Source organism: Porites lutea, chromosome 4 (genome assembly GCF_958299795.1).
Source record: "Porites lutea chromosome 4, jaPorLute2.1, whole genome shotgun sequence".
Classification (NCBI taxonomy): Eukaryota; Metazoa; Cnidaria; class Anthozoa; order Scleractinia; family Poritidae; genus Porites; species Porites lutea.
In genome coordinates, this window is record NC_133204.1 from 12,512,257 (window position 1) to 12,531,322 (window position 19,066).

General features: G+C 40.8%; 1 pseudogene; it reads left to right on the forward strand.

Moving 5' to 3' along the window:
• The first annotated feature begins 575 nt into the window (after positions 1-575).
• Positions 576-17,738, forward strand: LOC140934222 (blastula protease 10-like; annotated as a pseudogene).
• The last annotated feature ends 1,328 nt before the right edge of the window (positions 17,739-19,066 follow it).

Here is a 19,066-nt window from a genome sequence, read left to right on the forward strand (position 1 = left end):
ATCTCGGGCCAAAAGATTGGTTGCGTGATCAATAAATGACAATTTTGTAAAAACAAACTGTTGTCCTTACGCGAGCAAGCGCTCCAAATTATAAAAGAAATAGATAGAAAAAATTCCATTTTTGTCATCATTGTCTCTTCCGAATTTGAGTTAAGTTCTGCAATTGAGGAGAACCTCATTGAAAATGACTCTGAATGTGACGGGTATTATTATTATGGTAATCACTGTTTCTGACAAATCTAGTGACGAAGTGATGTCAAAGATATTGTTCGAGGAATATCCCGTCCGGACGAAAAAGAATAACTTGCAGGAAAAAATGCGGGAGGAAAGTTAACAACAAAACAACAACAACAACAGCAACTTCAAATAAACACTGCAACGTACAAATTAGTTGATGATGATGTTCCTACTTTTTCTTTGGCACTGAAAAAGGCAATTGTCAATCATTACTGGGCGAATTTTTCCCACCTTTTGCTCCTGATTTCTACTAATTATGTCTAACATTTGTATAGCTGATGTAAATAGAAATGTAATGCAAGCAATGCCTTTATGTAAAAAAAAACTACAAATATACTTTTCGTGAGCCCTTGCAGCTGGTTTAACAGTTACCTGACTAGGGGCAGAGTTTGACAATTATTTCGTGTTCGGATTGGTTGGATTAAGGCAGATGACCAAATACTGGCACTTTGAACTCTTGGAAATACTGCTAGCTACGAAGAATTTATATCTTGATTAAACAGCATTAGGTTGATATATCGGAGAGACGTATCGAGGAGACCAGCCTTTAACCTACGAGAATTGTTTAGGCCAAGACGCATTCTTCGTTAAAATGTGGTATTTATTTCTTATTCTCGCCATTTCCTCGACACTGGGGATTCCTGTCAATAACGATGATACTGGAAAAAGAGGTAAAAGTAGACTGTTGACACACATTCTTTTTCTTTTTCTTTTTAATGAAACTTTCAAAGCCTTGATCGTACCAAGGCTTTTTGAAAATTTTCGGAGTAAAAATGCTTTTAAAAGGGGGACTGATTAGTCGAGCCTGTCACCTTCGATAATCCAGCACGCTTGAACTTACTTAAGGGTAAAGCCCCCTCCAGCATATATACACTATAGCTCTTGGTTTCAAGACGTTTTCAATATCTTAGCTTTCATCACAACGAGAACGCGACAGGCGAAGTAAAATCACTTTTACTAAGGCTGATGTATGTGTCAATGAAGGGAGATTTTGGAAAATGACTTTAAACCAAGCTTTGGGTTGAATAGCATCGCTGCTTTGCAGTATGATTTTGGGTGAATAAAGGTCGTCAGGCCCTGAAAGGTTAACTTTTGCTCGGTCCTGATTGTGCAAGTCTAAGCAGTTTGGTCGAACAGGTGAAGCAAAAGCCCGCCGTTCAGCGTTTTCTTACTGGTAAGTAACAGTCTCGACCATTTGATTTATCAGTGATCGAAAGTCATGTTCCATGCCTTAGTAGGTCTAGTTAGAATTAGTTAAAAGTTTCCTCGGCGCATTAAATAGTAGTTTTTCTAATCATGAACGATCTTTCATGATAAAGACCATTCCAAGTGAGACTAAAACGGTACTGATATATGCACTACGTTACGTGCCCGGGAAATTGTACAATCTGCTTGGCTGTTCTTTGATTGGTTACAGGGTATCGAAAATTTGAAGGTGATATGATGTTAACAGAAGCCCAGATTCGAACAGCGGAGAATGGATTAGACCCAACAGATCTGGCGGGAGCTAGAGGATTGACACGTTTAGGAATGTGGCCGGGTGGAACTTGCCCTTACACCATTCATTCAAGCGCAAGTATGAAATTAGCGTAGAAAAGTGCAATATATTTGGCACTTTTCCAAGAGAGGGAAGGGGCGCTGAAGTGTATTGTTCATACCTAATTGTTTTGAGTAAATAACCTACTCTGGGCCGGAAAAACCTAGGCGAACTCTTTTTAAAGTCTTAGGGGTCCTCTTTCAGGCTTCAGGTATATCAAAGGGTATGGGGAAATCTGTTATTTTTGTATTTAAAAGTTACTAAAATACGCACCATATTCGCCCCTGTTTTAGGAGCTTAGAAAGCATCATTTTTCAAGGGTAGGTTAACCAAAAAGGTACCTTTTCTGTCGCAAAATGCATGTTTCTAAAAGAGTAAGGGGTTGGATCTCTGGCTGGAGCCTCCTCGTATAACGCTTTGACGAGTATACCCGCGGGGTAAAAACTTTGGAAAATTATGTTCTCGTCACGAATCAGACATGGTCGATAAATGATCCTTAAGCTTTCTGACCTTTTGTAATTGGCTTGACTTTGTACTTGGTATTTTTCTCTTTTGGTACTGTATCGTCAAACGACACCCCTTTTATCACAATACTTTCAAGATAAGGTATCCAAAGACCACCTCCTCAGTATAATTTCGACACAATAAAACCATCGTACCTGAGGGGTTTTCCTGTTATAAGAGGCCACCGTGGGCACTTAGTCTTTCACTCCATTTAATAACTTGAAACTGAAACTGAAATTATATATTCTAAGGAGGGATGCATGTTAGTCATCAATACATTAAACGAGACTGATTTCTTTACCATGTGAAATTGCTTTTTGCAGAAAACAAGTTTTTGAATGCACTTGGAATTAAGGGGCCGACCGAAAGAGCAATATATAGTGCCATGAAAGAGTGGGAGGAAAAAAACCTGCATCAGATTTGTGCCCAGGACTACTCAAAAAAATTACGTGGAGTTTTTCTCGGGTGATGGGTAAATAATTTTGGGAAATGTTCAACAGTTTATAATTTAAAAATATCTTGGATGAATAACATAGATAAGTATATACACACTCAGTGATCTTGGTAATTCAAGCAATCTGATTGGTTAGCTATCTCGGACTATGACGTTATATTCACTGCGCTAGGCAATCAATATAAAGCAGAACAAAATCGCTGTCGTGAACAGGGTGTTTTGCCAAAGTTTCATGGTAAAGCCTTTTTGAAAATACGCGAATATCCAAGTGCTGATGACTTTGAAGGCAAGAAAAGACTTCATGGTGTTTAAGAGCCAATGTCTGTAATTTTCGAAAATCGGTTGACAGTCGTGATTTTTTGAATTTCTTCATATTTTGCCCATATAATCTCTATAGTACACTTATTTCAAAAATCACATTAAAACTTGTAACGGCTTTTTATTTTTTCCTGAATCGGGCAAAGTTTGAAAAACGCTAAATCGGCGCTCTTTCGAGTATGAAATTAGCCAAAATTAAGCATTTTCTTCGCGCTCGTACATAAAAACAGGATGATATCTCTCAGTGAAATCAAGTCACAAAGCAAACACAGACTTGTACTTTAAAATTCAGTAATTATCTTCAGATAAGCTGTTTAAATGTGACTGTGTCGGCCGCAAGAAGAAACACGATTTCCGCTCTCTTCAAAAATGGCAAATTTGACGTAACTTCACTATCGAAAAAACCCAATTGGTACATAGAATTTCAACATGAAACAAACACTATTTTAAAGCATATCCTTTGCCGTTTCTTGTGTTAAAAAATTTTTGGCGGCATTTCAAAAGTGCTTCGCAGAGACACCGACACGTGCATGGTAGTTTCGCACGTTGGAACGCTGCAACAAACTAGCGGCGAGTGTAGGCACACAAACGTTTTTGCAAACTTAGCTTCCTTTACAAGAGGCACATTAAGGGAAGCTCTTAAGATATTATGAAAAACACTTTTCAATTTGATGGTTATAAAAAAGAACTAAGTAGATTAACACTGCATTTGATTGCACGCAAGTAGCTGAAAAAGACAACGCTGCTAATTTCGTGTTGAGTGTAAATATTGACCTCGAGTTTCTGCACCTAAAATAAAACCACTAGAAACGGCTTGCTAGCTCTAAATGAGATACGAGATCTTTAAGAATTTTACTTACCACAGTCGTTTCAACTGCAACTGGCCGCAGTTTACTGAAATCTTCCGTCGTTTAACCACGGACTAAACTCCGTGTTGCGTGATGAAGCGTGTGTGATTTGAGTCTTGTCACGCAACTGTACAGACAGGGATAAATCATCGCACGGGTTTACAAGAAAAAATAAAATGACAATTAACACTGTTTTTTTTTTATTATTTTTATATTTTATATTCCCAAAACATGTCGAACTAAACTTGATTTTAGGAAGTACAAGCCGAAACTCAAATAGAGAAAGAAAACAAATAGAGTAAGCTGAGTCTGCAAAACTTTTCACACTAGTTCTCTTTTATTTGCACTTACTTCCGCGCCTTTGCTTGTAATAAACTGATCTTAACCCCGCTTGGCGTATAGACTTCTCTGTCGATCACCTCAGTATGAATTGAGGGATTTAGGAACACACGTACGCCATATGCATCATGAAGGTAGAGCAGGGAAATGGAAACGAGTAAAAATGTTTAAAGAAAAATTGGCCGATGCTCCGCAAAAGAACATTCCTGAAAAACAAAAAATCGACAATGGACAATGGACACATTTGATGAGCGAAATACAAGTATTCAACATGTTTAAATTACTGGAAGTAGTATTGCTTTGCTCCTCTGCAGCAAGGGTATCTTCTGGCTAGACTCAACCTGCTGTTGACGATCTGATCCCCCGCCCCTTAAAGGCCAGTCTACACATTATGGCGTTTGACCAGAATGCACGTACATGCTAGATCCCGCCTAAAAAAAGGAATAGTCACCTGGCTCTCTCCGCCACCACCCCCCGGCACTCTTTCGCAGGCTAGAAAATAAACCAATTCACTGACAAGACTGACAAGTTCTTTTTCAGAACGTCAAAATCCGTCGCCTAAATGAAAAAATGCTTTAAAATGCCTCGGCCATTTTACTTATCATCTTTTAACCAAAATACGTTGCGCGGAAAAGAGATAAAAGGCTGAAAATAGCCTTTCATATCGATTTCGCGTATGAAAATAAAAACCTCAGGGGATTTATTGACCATTAGCGCTAGGGGATCTCGCTCGCCTGCTCGTCCATTTTCGAAACGAAAAAGGAGTGTAAAAGCTGCACCTTCGTCGCTCAGAAAACGTCTGCGTAAATCATTTTCTTCAGGCCATACAGAGTCATCAATCAATGTGCCTTTATGGACCTCTCTATGAGCAGCCAGTAACCTGATCTAGAACGGTACCACGTGATTTGTTGCACCGCCACCCGGAACAAAAAACATTTAGCAATGGTGAGGACAAACTCTTATTTTCATGCGCCAATTTTGTGGATCAAACAAAGGTCACCCAACGTAAATGTAGAAAACCTTACTTTTATCATTAGCATGGTAGGCTCGATGCCCTACATACTCACGTGACTAACAATTCAGGAGCATACCAAGTGATCGCAATACATTCAGCATTACTGGGGCCACAGGCGCCACAAACCAAGTTTGAATATGTGCCAGATGCAAAACGAACATACATCAAAGATTTGCACCGTAAGACATTTATACCAGGAATATCTTTTCCGGCGCGTTACGCGTCACGCACTTCCGGAATGTCATCTTCCCTCGTATTGACAGATTGGAAACATACACAAACTTAACTTTGATTCTGCCTTGATGCAGACTTTACTTTTCGGTACTGTGACCCCGTCTAGCATTTAAGTTCAGGTAGTAAATAACTTTTCAGATTTTAAGGTTTCAATACAATTAAAACTATAGCAAGCGAGTATCTCGACAATATTCCCCTCTACTAACTGTGATTTGAACTGCGTATTCGTGTCTCTTCATTATGGTTTATCGCAAAAATCAGTTGAAAGGAATCACGTTAAACCAAACAGAAACGCCGAGATATAATCTGAAACCCTTACAACTCTGACTAGGGTTTAAATGTCGAAGTAACTTATGTTTGAAAGGATTAATATTCCAAGCGTCGAAACTTGCTCTTTGCACGCGCTTTCCTGGTGTCAAAATACCCTTCAGGTTTTGGTCTCTCGACGGTGCGCATTTGGAATGCCGCCAGAAATATTTTAACACAAACAACAGCAAAGGATATGCTTCAATACAGTTCTTGTTTCATATTGAAATTCCATGTACCAACTGGGTTTTTACGATGGTGAAGTTAGGTCAAATTTGCCATGTTTGAAAAGTGCTCAAACCGTGTTTCTTCTTGCGGCCGGTACAGTCTCATTTAAACGGTTTATTTAAAGTTAATTCCTGAATTATATAGTAAAAATGTGTGTCTGTTTTGTGACTTGATTTCATCTAGAGACATTATTCCGTTTTTATGTACGACCGCGAAGAAAATGCTCAATTTTCGCTAATTTCATACTCGAAAGAGCGCCGATTTAGAGTTTTTCAAACTTTGCCTGATTCCTGAAAAAATAAAAAGCTGTTACAAGTTTTAAGGTGATTTTTGAAATTAATGTACTATAAAGATTATTTGGGCAAAAGATGAAGAAATGCAAAAATTCACGACTGTCAACCGATTCTCGAAAATTGCAGACATTGGCTCTTAAACAGCGTGATTTATTGTGAAGTGGTTTACTGTAGCTGACTTTTTGTACGCTCGAAGCTACGAGGTCGCTTTGTCACTGTCATTTAATTTGTGATTTCGGGATTTCCTCGCAAGATCAAGTTTGCCTATAAATAGAAGTTAATTTATGGAGAAAAGAGGAAGGCAAATATTTCGAAAATTGTGTGTGCCAGCAAGTTAACAAGGCAAAGAACTTTGGAGATAAACAACGCTCACCTTGATCGTAGCCGCTGTTGACAGCATTTGCAAGAAGCGACAAAGAAAACTTTAGCATTCACGGTGAGTTGACAGAAACAAATAAAGCTCTACTTTTTCTTATCAGAAGTGGGAAGTAATTTAAATTTTCGGCGTTTTCTTTTAAACCGTAATGATGCTAAAGCTTACAAAACTCGATACAAAAAGATTAAAACTATCATTTCCCATGTTTGAAGATACTGTAAAGATCTAACATTTGCGCATCCACTGTTTACGGCTTCGTGTTCACGCGTGAATTTACCCGTCAATCAAACTAATCGTTTTTTAATGGTTTCCTTTCTGATTCTGTTGAGATCACTTCGTGTGAATATACTAAAACAATTATTCACCTCAGGCTTTGTTAATATTGTTGAATATTCAACAATATTAACTTCGCCTTCGGCGAATAATTGTTAAATAATATACAACTAACGTTGAAGACTATTAATACAAAATTGAATAACAGTGAAAAATCTTAAATTGTACAGGATAAGGAAAAGTAGAGACTTTAATTAAGATTATGGATAACTACTGTAGGCACGAGAGCCGGGCAAATTCAGTAAACTGAAATCCACTGTCTTCTCATCAAACTACATGTATATCCTCAAACTACTCCTGTTGATATTTGAAAAATACTTAGTGGGAAGGCTGTTTCGATAGAGCTATTTTCGTATGACCTTTAAACGAAAACGCGCGAAAAAAGAAAAAACAACAACAAACGAACGAAATAGAGCGATTTGAATGGTTTATCGAACGGATATAAACGCGCGTGACCTTTGTTTGGTTAAGCGGACGCTCGGGTGGAAAAACGTTATGCCCGAGAACTTTCTAGAAATCAACCGATACTTTGCTTTGACGTCATACTCTAACACGATTGGCCAATTGAACAATGGGTTCTCCATATTAGGGTTTTCTTTGGCGGGAAAACGAAGAGGTCATGTTTTGATCTTTTAATCCATTGGCTGATAAAACAAATGACGAACACTTACCGAAACCATTTTTCAAGGTCATACGAAAATCGCTCTGTCGACGTGATAACGTTTCTCGGCTCGTTAGGCAGACTTAAAGGTCACCCCATGTAAGGGAATCCAAGACAGTCTTGGATTCTGGATTCCACAACGTGGATTCCGGATTCCAGGCACCTTTGTAGAACTTGGATTCTGGATTCCAATCCTTAGTAGGGTTCCGGATTCCTTGAGCTGAGTATTTTCGGATTCCAAAGCCCAGGATCCGGATTCCACAAGCAAAAATTTCACGGATTCCGGAATCCGCATTCCCTTACATGGGGCGATAAAGGTGATATTTGCTATCTTTTTAACAAGCTAAAACTTGCTTCGCATCAACTGAATTCCAAAAATAATGGTCCTGATTTGTTATTTTAGGAATCGAAACTGTTTCTTGTTGTTTCTTGCAACGGTTGGCAAGGATAGACATGGATTGAAACTTGAGAACGTTGGGCCAACCTTCTCAAGTATTAATGATATGCCTGTAAAAATCACCAAAACATTATTTTGTTATAGTTAGTGCTCCTTAATGAAAATTGTTTCCTACCACCAGTCTTCATAACTTTACTAGAGCATTTTTGTATGGATCAGTAAAGGTGCTAAGTAAAGATTGACCTAAGAAAAAAATCCTAAAACAGCAACATTCTCGTGCCCCTTTAATCTCCTTCTCTCAACCCTAAACACAAACTTTAAACATGCACGAATCAAAAGAGACCGCGTTTTGGGTCTTTCCGGGGCAGGTCTAGGATTAATTTTTAGCACTTAAGTTTATCGATTTGAAGTAATTTTAAATGCCCTGAATTTTTGCAGTTGCTGGTCTCACGTAGGCTGCCTTAAGAGTGGCAAGCAGAGAATTTCCATTGGAAACTTTTGTTTCTTCCATGGTATTGTTGTTCACGAGATTGGTCATGCTTTAGGTACAAGTATACTTTCTTATTTACTTTAAAAGGTATCTTAGACCGTTTATGGATAAAAAAATATCGGATCTTTGTCCTGAACACCCTAAGTGAGACCAAAATGTATGCTTTCTTCCCAGTAAGCAAAACGACGAGCATCCTCGTTATTTTCAAAGTGGGAATCCACCAACATTCGCAGCCGGACGAAATAATATATTGGAATTAATCCTAAAGGAAATTAACCAATAATCAACTCAAGATTTATTTGACTCCCTGAAAGGCAGATATTTTATACTAAAACAGAGAGCCAAACAAGAGTTGAGGGAATTTCAATTTCAATAAAGACGTTGTAATTGAATGATAGCCTGCCTTTCCTCTGATAGCAGTAAAGGAAATAGGAGACTTCTGGGATTTATCCTTTTCTCCTTTATCTTATTTTATTTTATATTTTATATTATATTATTATTATATTTTATATTCCTTATCTATTTTTTCACTTGTTTTTGGTTTCTTGATTTCTACATTTAGCGCCCATAGCAGTACCTGTATGACGGCAAATAGTAGCCTTCCGTCCTCCACCCGCCCTCTGCACTCTAAGGGCCCTACCAGCTTTTTTGTTTGTAGCCTACTAACATGATCATTTTGAAATAAGCAGGCCGTTCTTTTTCAAACATATAATAGGAGGTTTACAGTTCATAGTAAGTACATACCATTAGGGAAGTGAAACACTACAACACGATTATCACGGATTACTTCTTTCACAGGATTCTGGCATGAACAGAGCCGTCCTGATCGAGATAATTATGTGGAAATTGTTTGGAAAAACATCAAAGAAGGTATTTATCTTTATTAAAAGACTGAAAAATAATACTGACTTTCAGCGCCCAAGTCAGTGATTCAGTGGTTGCATCTCTTGATTGTTGGTAGTAGATGCACTATACAAGATTCATCCTTTAAAAGTATTCTGCACTTAATGTACAATGTCGTTGAATGTTTGAATTCCTGCCACTTGGAAGACGTCAGTTTCTTCTGTTAGGATGAACCGCTTCTGTTCTGGGTCTTGGTTTCAGGCACTCAGTGGAATTGATGACATATGGTGCTGAGGCATACAGCATGTAGCATGAAGCACGAAAACTCTAAATGAGGGACGAATTCAATCGCGAGGGAGGCCCGAATCCAGGAAAGAGCTTGACAGCTTTCTTGTGAAGCGACCGAAGAGTAGGCGGTTCGAGGGTGTGATGTCGAGAAAACTTATATTGCAATTTCCTCTTATTTTAATTCATTTATTTACCTATTTATTTACTTTAAAAAATCGGTCTGTTTTAACAATTCATCAATCTTGTCCTTGTGGCCTTTCCCTTGGAATCCACGAGAGAGGAGCCCTCGAAACGAGGTTGAACGATTTATCGCTGTAACTGCTGGTATCCTGACCAGCGGGCTTACCCCCTTGTTTATTAGGAGCATGCGCACGGGAGCCTCGGCATTGGCGGGCACGAGGCCACCGTGAAATAACCTGAAGTTTCACTACGGTTTTCTTCAAGCTTCCCAAGTGTTTTGTAAGTCGTTTGTTTCAGTTTTTCTTTGTCGTGCTACGGATTTCTAAAGCTTTCCAACGGATGTTTGTGATGATACTTGTGAGTTGATTCAGCCTCGTGTATGATTAAACGTTTTGTTGTTATGTTCATCGCCACGGCTATCATGTGCCGCCATTCACAGCCACAGTTATTTCACGACCTCATGGACTTTATGGATTTACAAGGATAGTTACGGTGGTGCTTCTATTCATCTATAGTTTTGATCTGGTTTTACGGTTTTGGGGATATTTACGGTCAAGGAAGGTGAAGGCAGGGAATTTGCGGCTTATTTTGAGGATGACAATTTGCTGAGCTTGCAAGTTTCGCGTTCGCACGCCCCAACAATGGATACGGAACTGTTTCGTGTTATATCGCCGCTTAACACTCAGCCAACGGATGCAGCATCAGAAACGGAACTTCCTAATTCAGTAAAGGTTCAAGGTTCGCTGAATATGGGAGTAAAATCTACGGTCAGTGATGCTGAAGCGCTAGGAGTGGGCGAAAGGAGAAAAATTCCAACGGATAAAGGTAAACAACACGAGTTACAAAGGTTAAAGGATCATAGAACTGTGGCGTTACGTCACGTAACTAGACAGATAAACAAAATGAAACCGCTACTTGCTGATCTTAAGAATTATGAATTTGTGTCAGTTGAAATGGAAGGTCTTAACAATTTGCTTGTTAAACTGCAAGATGCTCAGGATAATTATGTTGACGCGTTAGAAGATGAAACTGTTATTGTTAATGCTAATTCATGGTACGATGCTCACGATGAAGATGTCTTTAAATTTAAACAGTCTGTCATTGAATATTTGTCCAAGGCGAAAAGGCATTAGTCAAATGAAGTAAACTCTGTTATCTCTAGTGGGTCTCATCGCACAAGAAAGTCAAATCACTCTAAACGGTCCACCTCATCTTCAATTTCATCTAAAGCTAAGTTGATAGAAGCAAAAACTAAGGTTGCAGCATTGGAAATTGAAGCATCGTTTCTGAAGGAAAAGCAAGCGCTTAAAATGGCAGCTGAACATTTAGAGCTAAAACAGAGTTTAGCTCAAGCAAGGGAAGAAGAAAGGATTTACGAAGAAATGAAGAATGAAGAGTCAACTTTTGCACCTGTTCATACACAAAGTCCTCCGATTTGTACAATACAATCGGGTAACTCTGCTGGTTTGGAACCAACTTCGCAGCAACAACTTGTAAGTTCTTTAGGCGTTACAGATTATCAACAGCCTTTACAAGCTAGTCCTCTTAGTTCTTTTACGGTACCTCAGAAAGGACCCATTTACACAACACCAATAAATACTGGTGCATTACGGAGTAAGGAAGAGACTACGGCCTACGCAGCGAAACCCCATGAATACCCCTCGAGTGTACATTCTTCATCATACCCATCTTTAACAACGACTCCTGCTGTTACGTATACTGCTCCTGATCAGGTATGGTGTCTGCCACCATCACCACCACAAGGTTGTTCGACAAGTTTGTCAGTCAAAGACAATACTTTCCAAGACATTGTGGAAATTCAACGAAAACAAACTGAGTTGTCTCAGACTATTGTCAACCAGCAAGCAAGGAGTCTTTTGCCATCGAACGAGCCTCCTATGTTTTATGGTGATGCTATGGAGTATCCATTATTCATGACTGCCTTTGAGTCATTAATCGAATCAAAGGTTGAAGATTCCAATGAGAGATTATATTTTCTGGGTCAATACACGTCAGGTAAAGCAAAAGAAATTATAAACGGTTGTCTACAAAGGAAAGTGGAAGGATCCTATGAAGAAGCTAAGAGACTTTTAAAGAGACAATTCGGTGATCCTTTCAAGATAGCTAATGCCCACATCACGAAATTGTCTTCTTGGCTACCAATCAGACCAAACGATGGTTTAGCCCTCCAAGATTTCTCTATTGCCCTGGATCAAGCTTAGTCTGCTATGAAAGGCATGTCTCATGTGGATGATTTAAACACTGCTCATGTACTGCGTCAACTGTGGGAAAAGTTACCTAAGTACCTGCGAACCAAATGGACTGAAAGGAACAATAGGACAAAAAGTGCAAAGGGAAGAATAGCCGACTTCGAAGAGTTCTCTCAATTCGTGCGTGAACAAGCTGATCTTGCCACAGATCCTGTGTTTTCAGAGCAATATGTTAGCAAGCCAAATCATGATGAAAAGGACAGAGGCACTCATCTTAAGTTTACAAGAAAGCCGCTAAAAAGGGGAAAAGGGACAAACCTTGCTACTGGTGTAAATCAGGAAGATAGCAATCAACAGACTGTTGTATGCTCTTTATGCAAGAAGCCTCATAACTTAAACGAGTGTGAACAGTTTTTGAAGAAATCTCTGAGTGACCGTCGAGACTTTGTAGTAGAGAAGAAACTGTGCTTCGGCTGCTTTAGCGACCAGCACATTGCAAAGCGTTGCAAGGAAAGACAAACGTGCAAGACGTGCAACAAGCAGCATCCAACGTCACTACACAACCCTGATGGAATTAAGAAATCGAACGACAAAGGTGACAAGAACCAACCTCAAGATAGACCTCGAGTTAGTAGCAATCACACTGCCATCTGCAACATAACTGAAGCTGGAGATGTGCCGGTTAACATGGGTATATTGCTAGTCTGGTTGTTTCATAAGAGTAATCCAGCGAAGAAAATACGAGTTTATGCTTTACTGGACAATGCCAGCGGTGGAACGTTTGTGAATGAAAGCGCAGCTAAGGCTCTTGGCGTTGAAGGAAGTAGCACTGACCTCACTCTTACTACAATCCATGGAACACACAGCGTAACGTCGAAGGCCATTGAAGGATTAGTCGTAGCTAATGTCAAGGACGAGAGTGCAAGGTTAGAGTTGCCCAGAACTTTCACGCGAAACATCATTCCAGAGGACCGCAGTGAAATACCACGACCTGATGTAATCAGTGGGATGTCTCATTTGAAGGATGTTAGTGCCGAACTTTCCCCCTACATGGAAGATGTTGAAGTGGGTCTTCTTATCGGATTGAACTGTCCAAGTGCCTTACGACCAAGAGAAATTGTTTACGGTGGAGAATCAGATCCATATGCTGTACGGTCACTGCTCGGATGGTACATAAACGGTCCTCTCTATACTCCCTGTCAGAGTAGCATTTTAACGTGCAACAGAATTCATCTTAATCAGCAAGACACCTCATCCCCGCGAGGATATTTAGTCTCTCAAAGGACGGTTAAGGAACAGATAACACCGCAGGCAGTTGAACGAATGTTTGAACTTGACTTCTCCGAAAAGGAAAAGGGAATATCAATGTCGCGCGAAGACATCAAGTTCTACGAGACTGTGGAAACTGGTATCGTTCATCTCGAGGACTTGCACTATGAAATGCCCCTCCCTTTCAAACATAAGAACACTGAGCTCCCAAACAACTATGCTCAAGCTGAGAAGCGCCTGAACAGCCTCAAGAAACGTCTAATGTCTGATGACAAGTATTACACGGATTACTGCAGCTTTATGTCTGATATCATTTCGAAAGGGTACGCTCGGAAGGTGGATGACGATCTTAAAGATCAGTTGGGCAGAACCTGGTACCTGCCGCATCACGGAATTTATCACCCACAAAAGCCAACGAAAATACGTGTGGTGTTTGATTGCTCGGCCTCATTCGAAGGACACTCCTTGAATGACAAATTGCTCCAGGGACCAGATCTCCAGGGACCAGATCTCAGCAGATCTCGGTGTTCTTACCAGGTTCCGGCAAGAAAAGTATGCTTTTATGGCAGACATTGAAAAAATGTTCTTTCAAGTAAGAGTAAGGAAGGAAGATCAAAGTTTTCTCAGGTTTCTATGGTGGCCAAACGGAGATTTACAGAAGGAGGCCGAAGAGTATTGCATGACAGTGCATTTGTTCGGTGCAGTATCATCCCCTGCATGCGCTAATTATGCACTTAAACGCACTGCTGACGACAACGAAGATGAATATGGGTCAGAAGCAGCCAACACCCTTAGAAGGAACTTTTATGTGGACGACGTTCTCAAATCGGCGAGCACCGAAGATGAGACTATTAAGCTAGCAAAGGATACCAAAGCAGTTTGCCAAAATGGTGGATTTAACTTAACCAAGTTTGTGGGGAACACAGAGCGTATCATCAGCTCAATCCCTCAAGAACACAGAGCAGAACAGGTGAAGAACCTCACACTTGGCCAGGACAAGTTACCCATAGAAAGAGCGTTAGGAGTTATTTGGTGTATTGAGTCTGACACGTTCAACTTCAGGATTGAACTTAAGGATAAGCCTTGCACGCGGAGAGGCATCCTATCGACCATCAGCTCGATTTATGATCCCTTGGGTTTCATCGCTCCTGTAGTACTCGTCGGAAAGAAAATTTTGCAGGACATCTGTCACACTAATAGCTGGGATGAGCCAGTCGACGATGCCACCCGCAGCAGATGGGAAAGATGGCGAAATGAGCTGTACCTACTTGAAAGTTTGAAAGTACCAAGAAGCTTTAAACCCTTGGAGTTTGGAAAGATTGTGTCCACGCAACTCCACTGTATGTCCGACGCTTCGACGTGTGGTTACGGTCAATGTTCGTATTTAAGGCTCGAGGACGAACACGGCAAAGTACATGTCTCTTTTGTTATGGGAAAGGCGCGAGTGACGCCAAAAAAGACCGTCAGCATTCCAAGGTTAGAGTTAGCTGCAGCCTCAGTCTCTGTCAAGATTGGTGATGTTCTAAAGGATGAGCTAGAGTATGAGAACATTGAGGATCACTATTGGACGGACAGTAAAGTCGTCCTAGGCTTTATAAGTAACGAATCCAGTCGGTTTCATGTCTATGTTGCCAACCGGGTTCAACTCATTCATGATCACACCACCCCCTTACAGTGGCATTACGTCGAAACCACTTCAAATACTGCAGACGAAGGTTCAAGGGGTATCTCACCTAAAGACTTTGTTGCGAAATCACAATGGATTCAAGGCCCTGACTTCCTTAGAAAACCTACAAGCAGTTGGCTGAAAGAAAAGTCATACAAAGACACCGTGGACCCAGATTCCCCCGAAGTGAAGAGCACTAAGGTTAACACATGTGTAGTGAAAGAGAGTGACGTCATAGTTGAGAGTCTTCTCAGGTTCTCAAGCTGGCACAAAGCGAAGGTAGCTGTCGCACTATGCCTAAAGTACAAGAGGAAGCTCAGAGAAAAGGTCATGTCTAAAGGGAAGGAGTCCAGTGCTGGATCACCAGAACAAAGGTGTGTCAGTAACACCCCTGCAAGTGGAGAACTTAACGTTGCCAACTTACAGGAAGCAGAAGTGGAGATCATAAAACAAGTACAAAGACAAGCATTTCCATCGGAAATAAGAAGTCTCCAAATCGTTCATGCGAACGCTAAGTACGGTAGCCGGGAAGTGGAAAAGGAGAAGAAGGCTGTGCTGAAGAAAACCAGTACGCTTCGCACGTTAGACCCCTTCCTAGACAGTGATGGTGTCATGAGAGTTGGCGGGCGAATACGGAAGGCAACACTATCGGAGTCACTCAAAAACCCTGTCATCTTACCAAAGTCAAGCCACATTACCGCACTGGTTATCAGCTACGCGCACGAAAGAACACACCATAGCGGAAGAGGAATTACGTTAAATGAACTTCGTGCTAGTGGCTATTGGATCGTTGGTGGAAATTCGATGGTCAGGCAGTTTATTTCCAAATGCGTAACATGTCGTTACCTTCGAGGTACCGTGGGAGAGCAGAAGATGGCTGACTTGCCGAAGTCGCGCGTGGAGCCAGCACCGCCTTTCACCTACTGCGGAGTCGATTTCTTTGGCCCTTGGCACGTACAACGAGGAAGGTCTGTCGTCAAGAGATACGGAGCATTGTTTACTTGTTTTGCAAGTAGGGCTGTACACATAGAAGTTGCAGACTCCTTAGAAACTGATTCCTTTATTCAAGCATTGAGACGGTTCATCTGTAGAAGAGGACCAGTCAGAGAAATTCGTTGTGACAGAGGAACGAATTTTATTGGTGCGGAAGCCGAACTCAAGAAAGCTGTTGACGAGATAGACGACCAAAAGGTCAAAGCAGAACTCCTTAAAGCCAAGATCGATTGGATTAAGAATCCTGCATCCGCGAGTAACTTTGGAGGCGTGTGGGAAAGGCAAATCAGGTCAATCAGAAACGTCATGAGTGGTCTTATTAGAGAGCATGGTAATCGTCTTGATGAAGAATCGCTGAGAACATTCCTTTGCGAAGCAGAATCTACAATCAATAACAGGCCTTTGACGGTAGAGACACTCAGCGATCCTCTTTCGGAGCCACCATTGTCGCCAAGTATGCTGCTGACAGGAAAGACAAGGCTCGTGCTACCTCCACCAGGAGAATTTAAGAGAGAAGACTTATACTGTCGAAGGAAATGGAGACGCACGCAGCATCTAGCACAAGAGTTTTGGTCAAGGTGGAGCAAAGAGTACTTGCAACAGTTACAAGCAAGAATCAAGTGGACTCGGCCAAAAAGAAATTTCGAGGTTGGAGATGTGGTATTACTGAAGGAAAACCAGTCTCCGAGAAACAGATGGCCTTTGGGTAAGGTCGTAGCCACGCATCCTGATGATCAAGATCGAGTCCGATCGACGACAGTGCTGACAGGCAATGGCTCCAAGTTGGAAAGGCCTGTTAACAAGCTCGTCTTACTTTTGGAGGCGTAATGTTTAGAGACCGGGATTCCCCGACGAGGAGCCCGAGCTGTTATGAACACTTTTTCTAGGAAATAAGTTTTAGGACTGTTATCGAGATAGTTATAGTTGTTGTTAAAATGTAAGGCAAGGCTTACATTTTGGGGAGCCATGTAACTGCTGGTATCCTGACCAGCGGGCTTACCCCCTTGTTTATTAGGAGCATGCGCACGGGGGCCTCGGCATTGGCGGGCACGAGGCCACCGTGAAATAACCTGAAGTTTCACTACGGTTTTCTTCAAGTTTCCCAAGTGTTTTGTAAGTCGTTTGTTTCAGTTTTTCTTTGTCGTGCTACGGATTTCTAAAGCTTTCCAACGGATGTTTGTGATGATACTTGTGAGTTGATTCAGCCTCGTGTATGATTAAACGTTTTGTTGTTATGTTCATCGCCACGGCTATCATGTGCCGCCATTCACAGCCACAATCGCAAAAGAGAATATCGATATCCTCATTTGTTTATACCCCAAATGAATAGAACCATTATGTAAATACATTGCATTTGTCTTGTCTGTACCCTCAGAAAACAAGCACAACTTTAAGAAGTATGGCCATGGTTCTATTGACAGCCTGGGAGTTCCTTACGACTACAGATCCATAATGCATTACGGGAAGCGAGCATTTGCAAAGTGGCCATGGCAAACTACCATACGACCTAAGAAAAAAGGGGTTTCCATCGGTCAACGAAGTCACCTCAGTCCACTGGATGTTAAGCAGATGAATCTTTATTACAATTGCAAGAAATAAACCTTTTGTGCTCCTTTCTAAGTCGAAATTTCGGAGAGAGAGAGAGAAAAATAACAATAAACATAAAAAGGAACGGACAATGGAACTCTTCCCTGAAGTGGATCTGTCTTCCATTTTACAACGAGGCTAAAGTTGATGATACAAGCCTTTCTGCTTTATTATGTAAATCATGTAGCTGTTATGCTAACTGGTATTTTTTATTAATAAGCATAATTTCCATGATAAAAAGAAAGAGCTTTGTTAGGTCAACCTCTGCCTCACATTCACTCAAAGGCTAGGATACTAAGCTCACAACTGTAAAATGGTCACAGGGCTTTTCTATGCTTGTGTTCACCAAAGCAGGAGTTGAGACTTCCAAGCGCATTTGAGTATTTGGCATCCATTATATGGCGGATGGACATAAACCTTATTCAAGCATCCGCCATCTTTACACGCGCATCAGGACTGATGGGATAAAAGCAATGTCACGTGGTATTTCGGGGGCAAACTGATGATTTTAGTCATGAAAAATGTACAGTTCGAGTTCGCGAGGTTTTACGTCATTACTGCTTGCTGTTGTGACATTTACGGCCGCTACTTCGTCCAAAAAAAGTAGCAATGATTACTTTCACTCATAATTTGCCATTATTTTCTTCAAGATAAAAAGGTTAGTCATTTTTTGTTTCTGAATAGAATAACAAATTCGACCACGATTTCTTGCTATAAGCAGATTTAATTGGCCGCCTGAAATACCACGTGACATTTCTTTTATCCCACTATTATTACTGCGCATACTTTCTGCACATCCCAATGAATTTGCGCTCTAAACGCGAGAAATGAGCAACACGCAGGACACGTGGACTGGTTAAAACTTTGTTATACTTGAAAGTCTCGGAGGGTCTAGTTGTTTCTTGTGGAAAAGATGCGTCCTTTTTCATCAGAGGACATATAAGTTGTATTATTTCCGCCGTATGAACGTTCAAGTTCATATTCGATTCACTCTGCAGCAAACAAAGGTGCCATCTGTATAAACTGCAATATTTTAAAACTGCAATCAAGGTCATAAATCAAGGCCGTGGTTTTGTTAGGGTTTTCATTAATCCCCCCTTTCGATCGCATTGCCATCATTTTAACTCCGGAGCGGTAAACCATCATCGTCCCACTCCCCTGCGTATCTTCGGCATTTTCAGAAGTTTGATCTTACTAGAGCCACCCAAACAGAAAAATAATGCTCTCAGCCTTTTGTGAAATGCAGCTGCACTTTTTTACTCTCAATGGCGCACGATGATTCATCAGTTTCACTGTAAGGTCCGTGAACCAAAAGTTTGTTATCGTACAATTGGGTCCAAACATGATCTAGTAAAGCTATTCGTTTCAGGCTTCTGGTTTTTGAAAAGGTAGGGATTTCACTAGTTGAAGTATATCAAAGGGCAGAGAAATCTTTCATTTCGTTCTTTAAAAAAGCCTGC